Source organism: Elaeis guineensis, chromosome 5, assembly GCF_000442705.2.
Source record: "Elaeis guineensis isolate ETL-2024a chromosome 5, EG11, whole genome shotgun sequence".
Taxonomy (NCBI): domain Eukaryota; kingdom Viridiplantae; phylum Streptophyta; class Magnoliopsida; order Arecales; family Arecaceae; genus Elaeis; species Elaeis guineensis.
This window is the reverse complement of record NC_025997.2, coordinates 22,737,643-22,746,182: the sequence shown is the minus strand read 5'-3', so window position 1 is coordinate 22,746,182 and position 8,540 is coordinate 22,737,643. Positions and strand designations below refer to the sequence as shown.

The 8,540-nt window shown below is 31.7% G+C and overlaps 1 pseudogene; it reads left to right on the top strand.

The window, feature by feature from the left end:
• Positions 1-7,911, top strand: part of LOC105045169 (small ribosomal subunit protein mL104 (rPPR9)-like) — a 65,234-nt pseudogene extending 57,323 nt beyond the window's left edge.
• The last annotated feature ends 629 nt before the right edge of the window (positions 7,912-8,540 follow it).

Below are 8,540 nucleotides of genomic sequence, written 5' to 3'. Positions count from 1 at the left end.
AGTAAAAATATTAGCAATAATAAAATCTATCGTTAAAAACTTACAGCCATCGCTAATACTTTTATCAAAAAAAATTTATTTTTTTGAATATAATATAATTTTAAAATTTAAGTTCATCTTCATCATTTATTATCTAAATAATTATTGTTAGAGTATCATCACAAAAGACTGTCTCGATCCGATAGCCCTTGCTAGTCGATCAATAAAACTTGATTTTGATGGCCATGAACGATCGCATGATAATCTAATAGATAGAGATTATTGATAGATCTAAAAATTTACAGCAATGATCTTGATGATATTTATAGCATACTATCAAAATTTTACTTCAATTGGATATCATTATCATAATCAATTTAGCACGAAATAATTTTAACTATTAAATAAAAAATGAATGATCAAAAGGCCAAACAGTATCTGATTAAGATAAATTTTTAGTTAAATAATTTTTTTTATTACTTAATCATTATATGGTGATGATCGTAAAATTCAAACTATGAACCATCTACACTAAGTAAATTTTACAAAAGCACAACTATAATTATTTAAGGACTTTAAGAATGAGTATCAAGAGATATATAGTTTTGGATTGTTCATATACGTACAGTTTGAATTTTATAATCATCACCATATAAACAATTAAAGTGATAGTAAAGATCATTTATCTAAAAAATCATCTTATAATCGATAGCCATTTGGCCTTTTGATCATTCATTTTTATTTAACGATCTAAATCATCTCATACTAAATTGATCATAATAATGATATCTGATTGAAATAAAATTTTAATACTATACTAGAATATCATCAAGATCATCGTTATAAAATTTTTGAATCCATCAGTGATCTCTATCATCATATCATCATGTGATCATTCATGATCGTTGAAATCAAATTTTATTGATCGACGTAGCTAGAACTATCAGATCGAGATGATCTTTTATAATGATACTCTAATAATAATTATTTAGATAATAAATGATAAAAATAAATCTTAGATTTCAAAATTATATTATATTTAGAGAAAAAAAAAAAAATAATTATATTCTGTCTCTTATTAATGATGGCATATTCCATCACTAATAATCTTGCTATTGTTGCTAATAAGTTTAATAAATAAAAAAAATTATTATTTATGATAGAATATTCATTGCTAATATAGTCATCGCTAATGATTTTTACAGACGGACTGTCGCTAATACTCTTTCTGCGATCACTAATAAGTTTAATAAATAATTTTTTTTGTGATGGCTAATTCTGTCATTAATTGTGTCATCACTAATGATCATTAGCAACGATAATTACCATCTTTAATACTCTTTCCACCGTCGCTAATAATTTAATAAATATTTTTTTTTGTGATGGTTTATTTTTTGGTCGCTATTGATCATCGGTAAAAAATATTATTAGTGATGGCTATTTTGCCATCACTAATAGCCATCAGTAAAAAAATTATTAGCGATGAAAAAATTATCATTGGTAATACCGTCGCTAATACTTTACATTAGCAACGACGAAAATGCTATCACTAATAGTCAAATTTTTGTAGTGCCTGTTGCCATCCCGATATCAAGCAATCCTGACCTATCTCTCTCCTCTTCCTCCAATAGTGTTTCAAACCCTAAGATTCTAGGGCATGTCTGCCCTCTTTGTAAAACCAAGCATCCTTTCTTTACCTCTTCCTCCCCTTGGTTTCTCTCCATAAATCTCCTTGAGGAGTCTTCGAGTGCCTTTGGACCATCATGTCCCATGATGTTCAAGCAATTCATCCTTGAAGAGTTCTTTGATCTCCTCTTGATTGACCTTAGAACCTTGAATCTTTGTGCTTTTGCAATGAATCTAGCTCAAGAGTCAACTCCAACATGCATCAGGGATCGCCTCCTCTCAATTGAGGAGAAGCTCAGAAGGGTTTTCCTTTAGAAACTCAAAGATAAATCCACTATCGAATTCTCTCTATCATCAATCGGTGTTGATGTCATGGCCGATATCTTCACAGATGTATTAAATAGGGAAAATTTAGGAGGTGCGGCAATCATTTTGTTGTTTAATTTGGTAGTAGAGCAGCCAAATATGTCATCTTGTATTTAAACCTTTTAATGTAATGCTGAAGGCGCTGGGAAGAAAATTTTTTGAGTTTATGAAAGAAATATTGGCTTAGATGAAGAACAATGTGATCGAACCCAATTTAGAAACTTTAGAGATTATAATGGATAGCTTTATAAGGGCATAACAAGTGTTTAAAGCACTTCAATTTTTCAGTAGATTGGAAGATATTGGAGCTAAATTTGATTTGGAGTCACTTCATATAGGTCTCGATCTCATGTCAGGGTTGCTAGTTCTTTTTTCCATAGAATGAAAGGAAAATTAGTCTCTGATAACATGTCATATATTGAAATTATCGATCGATGGGCCAAGTTTGGTAGACTTGACAAAATAGAGTATTATTGGACAATGATGATGGCTGAAGGATTAAACCCTAATAATGTTACATCTAATCACCTTATTGAGGCACTAGTTTAGAACCCCATGCGATGCATGGCATGTATTTATTTTTTTTAAATAATATTTTTATAAATTAAAATTTTAATATAATATAAAAGATATTATGGATGATATCGAATGTTCTAATAAAAATATAAATTTTTAAAAATATTTAAAAAATATAATATTCAAAAAATATTTTATTTTATTTAACTATTTTATTCTATTTATTATATATATATATATTAAATCTATGTCAATTTTGAGATATAAAAAGGTTATGTTTTCTAAGGTTATATTTTCTAAGTCATCTGTCATAATTTTCATCAGGATACTCCCATCTTCAGCAAAAAGGCAAGGCATGGAATAGGCTGTATAAGTGTGTGCTTAAAATTTTTTCATCCACATGGAATACCTTCGTTGAGGAACAATCACTATTAATAATTAACTTGGATATTAAAAGTTTGAAAATTCTTAAATTTATCAGAGGAAGATAAATTTGTCATTTGTTTCCTATCTCAATAAGGACTCAATTCACTAAAATTTTATATTTTTATTTGATAGAAGTGCTTGATTGTGCTGGATATTGAGGATTTCTTATTATGATTTTTTAACTTCTTTTATTCAGATTTTTCCTTTGGTTGGATCCTCTCAAGATTTCTTTGTAATATATTATATGATTTTTCTTTAGTTTAGTTAGATCTGATGTCTATTATTGCAAAAAGATTTTTTTTTTTAGTTTCTTTTGGTCGAATTTGACGTTAATGAAGTGTAGTGAGGTTGTTTGTTTATGTTATATCGATTTCTTAAATTTGCTCCGTCATTTTAATTTATTTTTTATCATTAAGTATTTCTTTGAATTGGTTTTTTGATAATTAATGATTCTTTTGTTTTTTTATGAGTTTTTGTTGTATGGGAAAAAAAAAATTATTCCTTATTTTTTCTTTGTTGATTTTTGTTTGATTTCTTTAGAAATACAAAATTAACCATAGGGAGAGCCGAAAAATAATTAACAGGGATAACTTTCCGAGTGATGGAATAGTATTATATCATGGAACATCCACTTACTTGCTCGCATGATATAATTATAGTTTCCGATGCGTATACGGCAATCGCACCGGAGATTCGATGAACCTCACATCACATTACGTAGGTGGGTCCCATGCGTTTCCAAGTTCCAACACACTATGGTACATTTCTCCCTTCCACATGGTAAACTAATGGCAACGATCATGCACTTTTTTTTGTTCTTTTTTTGAGTACGCGATAACATGGTTTATTATCATATCGAACACATCGTCACAGCCGTCCACCCATCAATCAATGACTCTCTTCGAAGCCCAAAAAATCGTTACGTCGTTCGCATCCTCTCTTGGTCCAACCAAACCTTCTATTCGGGCCAGACGTCGATGGAACCCAATCAAAAGAGACTTCTCTGTTGAGAGATCTCCATTTATATATATATATATATATATATATATATATATATATATATATATATATATATATATATATATATATATCTGATTTTTAACCGGATTCCAGCACCCTCCCAGCTTTATTTAAGAGCCCCTCTCTTTAATTCCCTACTAGAAGAGCATAGATTAGATGAAGTTCACTACTGATTTGTCGAGCTTCTTCACGGGTTGTTTTCCTATCACCACGGCTAATCCTCATTGAAAAAATGAGGTAAGGCCCTCTTGATTCCTTTGAATTATCTTCTCCCTATCCTCCATGATCGTAGATCATGGATTTTGACTGGCCATCACCGATTTTAGGCTCAGAAAACAATGCTCTGTTTCGATTTTTGTTTTCTCTGATTTTTTTCTGCCTGATTTCCTTGATTTTTCGACGGCAATCATCATCGCTGACCGTCGATCAGTGATTCCCAATCTGCATGCCAGTGGCTTGAATCTCGGGTCACGGCTATCACCGCTTAAGATCCCCCACTTTGGGAAAGAAGGGAGACCAGAAGAATCCCCTGTTTTCAAATATAGAACTTTGTCATCTCCTCCCTTTTTCCCAGCCATCCTCGCTATCGATCGTTGGTGGGTTGCCATCTGTTACGTTGCCATGGCCCTAGCTATTGCTGGCCATAGCCACGGTCAATGGGAGGTCTCCTATCTGAGAAGGAATGGGGGAACGTGAGTCTTCTGTTCCGTTAAGAACAAATGGAGAAGAAAAAAAAAAAAAATTCCCTCTCCTTCCTCTTTTCTCTATTTCTCTCTCTAATTCTCTCTGCCCTCTCTACTTTCTCTTTACATGATTTTCTTTCTAAATTATTTTTTTCTCCTAAAATTTTATAGAATTTTGAGAAGATTAATGATGTTGAATGATTCTAATGAAAAGATTTTGGTTCATAATTGCCGAACATCGTGCTAGTATCCATCTTGATCAGATTGGATGCTGTTAGAGTTGATCATCCATAATTTTATTTTGAATCATCTATATATTAGTTTAAGTATGACTTGATTAGATCATCTTGATTGGACCGATCGAGATATTGGGCTGTATCGTCTGATCAGTTTTGTTATATCTTATTAATTTTTCTCTTCTTTGACTTTAACTCTCTACTTAATTTATAAACTCAATAAAGGATTCCCAATCCTATTATTTTAAATCCGAGTTGATCCAGTAAATAGACTCTGAACCACTTATGTCATAATTAGATCTTGATTGGATAAAAATTAGATGACTGGACCAATCTAGACTGTTGGATGCAACTATCCGTTAATCCTATTTTTTTTAATTATTTATATCCTTTCTGATTGTTGGTTTTGATTATATATAGGATTGTAGATGTCTAATAATGGGATACTATGATATGATTTATGAATCAAAGATTTTTTAAAAAAAATTCTAGAATTATATGAATTTATTGGAATATGTATGAGAAGTAATGTTTCATTTTTTTCAGATGTATCGATAATTTATAAAATATTTTCTTGATCTGATTTATGAAATAACGCATGAATTTGATGAATGATATTTTGTTATTAAAAATATCTTATTTTAAAATGTTATGATAAAGCATGATTGAAAGATCTTGTTGTGCATTATACTTCATTGCTTTCGATACCACATGATTATGAATATTCTTATCAAACTAAAATAAGAAACATAAATTATAAAAACAAAGTTGACTTGAGATGACCTGAATTATGTGGAGGACCCTACTAATAGAGACTAATATATTGAAAATTGATTTGTCTTGAGAGTCTATATCACCCATGAAACCAGCGATAAATTGTCAGCAAAACCAGCAGTTTTAAAAGACTTTACTGTTAGATGATTCACAGCTTGTCACAAGATGACATACGGTGTGATGATCCTACTATAGTAAGGCTGCAAATGGATTGGATTGATCCACGATCTGACCTATGGAGATTCGACCCGATCCGAACTGTTTAAAAAGACCTGCAAATTCGGATCAGATTTTAAAATTGGATCTGTTTTATTTTTTAGGATGAGTTTGGATTTATTGAATTTTGATCCGATCCGACCCGACCCACTTGAATTTTTAGGTTTATATGAATTTTATGCTCAATGACCCGGTTTGATCCGAATCCATTATATGACCAAATCTATTATATACTAACATAGGCTAGGCACAAAATACAGTGGACTGCCCACCTACACAATGTTATCTTCTTCCCTTTTCATCCCCACAATTGAGTGGCATCCAACTGGTTCAAGCTAATAGAGTCTCCAACAAAAATTTTCTTTTTCCCTTTTCACCTCCATAAAAAATCCTTCACATCAAACCGACACAATCTTTCCAACTCAATAAATTTAGAAGATTAGTAAGAAATGGATATTTCACTTTCAGTTATATCCCACGATCGGCTTCCATATGTACATGAGGTACATCTTGGTACTTTCTTGGAATGTAATTGTCATATATTGATGACCACTTCAAAAATTATTATGTCGTGACTGTCATTAGATGATAAACTTGTAAGATCAACTTCAACTCTAATCATGAGAATCGATTGAATAGCTATAGCTAATGCCTATTGGTTAATTTGACCTACGATCCAACTCAGACTTAATTTGAATCCGAATCGGATCCATATTTCATGGATTAGGGCTAGATTATACATACAGCCGATCCAACCCAAATGACCTATTGGGTCAAAACATTTGATTATGGATCCGATCCGACTCGATCTAATCTTCTAGTGGGTTGGGTCTGGGTCTAATATGAAGATCCGATCAAAGAACATGATTAGATCGGGGTCATTCATGATCTGATCTGATACAATCCATTTGCACCCCTATACTATAAGGATAATGTGCTCATAGTTCATGGTCGATGAGAATTTGATAATTTTGAAAAAAATTGAATTCCTAAGATTCAAATTTTGAAAAAAGATTGAATATGACATGAATAATACTTTGATAATATTATATAATAGAAATTGATTTTGAACTGATGAATTTTATATGCTTATTTTTTATAAATAATTATTTATTTTATTATCTGATTTAATCTAGTTGAAGTGATCATTACTTACGAGGTTGTCTAGCTTATTACCTTCTAGTTTACTATTTTTATTGATCTTGCAAACTAAGATGATATAGGAAATATGTACAGGAGAGTGATTAAAAGTAAAACTTCGATGCCTTTATTTTAGTTTGAAAATTTTATTGAATTTGGTGTAAAATATTGTGAATATTTTTAAATTTATTGAGATATTAAAGTTGTAATTTAGATTGTTAAAATTTAGAGTTAATCTATTGACTAATCATTTCATTGTTATTTTATGATAACATGACGAGGTGCCTTACATGCTTATGGAAAAAGTTCTCTATGAATTTATAGCGGTTGTCATGACCTCTAACTCATGATTTTGGGTTAGAGGCATGACAATGATTGATGATGCTGTTCATATTTTTTAGAAGATGGAGGAGAAAGTTTGTGCTTCAAATACCATGGCTTATAATGCGATGATTTCTAATTCTATTTTAGTTGGAGATTTGGATAACTGTATTCAATACTACAAGGGTACGTCTGAAAAGAATTGTGTGCCAGATATTCATACATACAATAGATTGATTAGTGCTTTCCTAAAAGTTAGAAGAGTGGCGGATGCTCTTGAAATGTTTGGGAAGATGTGGAACCAAGGAATTCTATCTAATACTGGCATAATTACTGATTTCATCGAGCTTTTGTGTAGTTTTGGACCACCTTATACTGCTATGATGATTTATAAAAAGAGTAAAAAAGTAGGTTGTAAATTGTCAATGAAAGCTTTTAAGCTTTTGTTGATGAGGTTTTCGAGGTTTGGTAAATATGGTGTTTGTGCTGAAGATCTGGGAAGAGATGCGACAGAGAGAGGCTATGCTTATGATAAGTAGCTTTACTAGTATATCATCAATGGACTTTGCGCGCTATCCACTATGCCTATGCTCCGGGATTTGCCCTGATTCACTTGCACTGGTGCATGTAATAATTTCTCGTTTCGCCTAAGTTTCCGCCTAAGGGAGATCGGAGGGGTATCTTAGATTTCGATTGGGGTTTTTTCTCAAGCATATTGGATTATATGCGAGTTGCAGCGATGTGAGTGGTCCTATGAGGTTTTACATATTATTTGGATGGGGGGTACATAGTGGTTCATAAGGGAAGGGGAGGGTAAATAATGAACTCCTATTTGGTAAAATTTTTTGAGAAGTAAGGAAGGGTAGAGAAGGGTTCTCTCAATCCCTTCATACCCCTCACTTACTTAATTTTCTGTACCCTTCGATTTGAGGTGTAACGGAGGAAAAGGTTCATGCTTAATTTTTACTTTCCTAACTTATCCTTAATAAAACTTTAAAATTATAACTAGATCATTATATACTCTATCTTCTCAATCATCCCTTTGCTCTTTGTATAGCTCAAAAATTCTATAGCCATCTCTTCACCCACAGGCTACTCCTTCTCACATAAATCCAGATATCACGATCTTTAAAATGCATATTCCAGTGACAGTGATTCAAAACCTGTCAGTGTCTGAGCTGACGGTAATCTCTAAATAGATCTAGATTTTTTTTATGTAGGATCTAAAATATTTTTT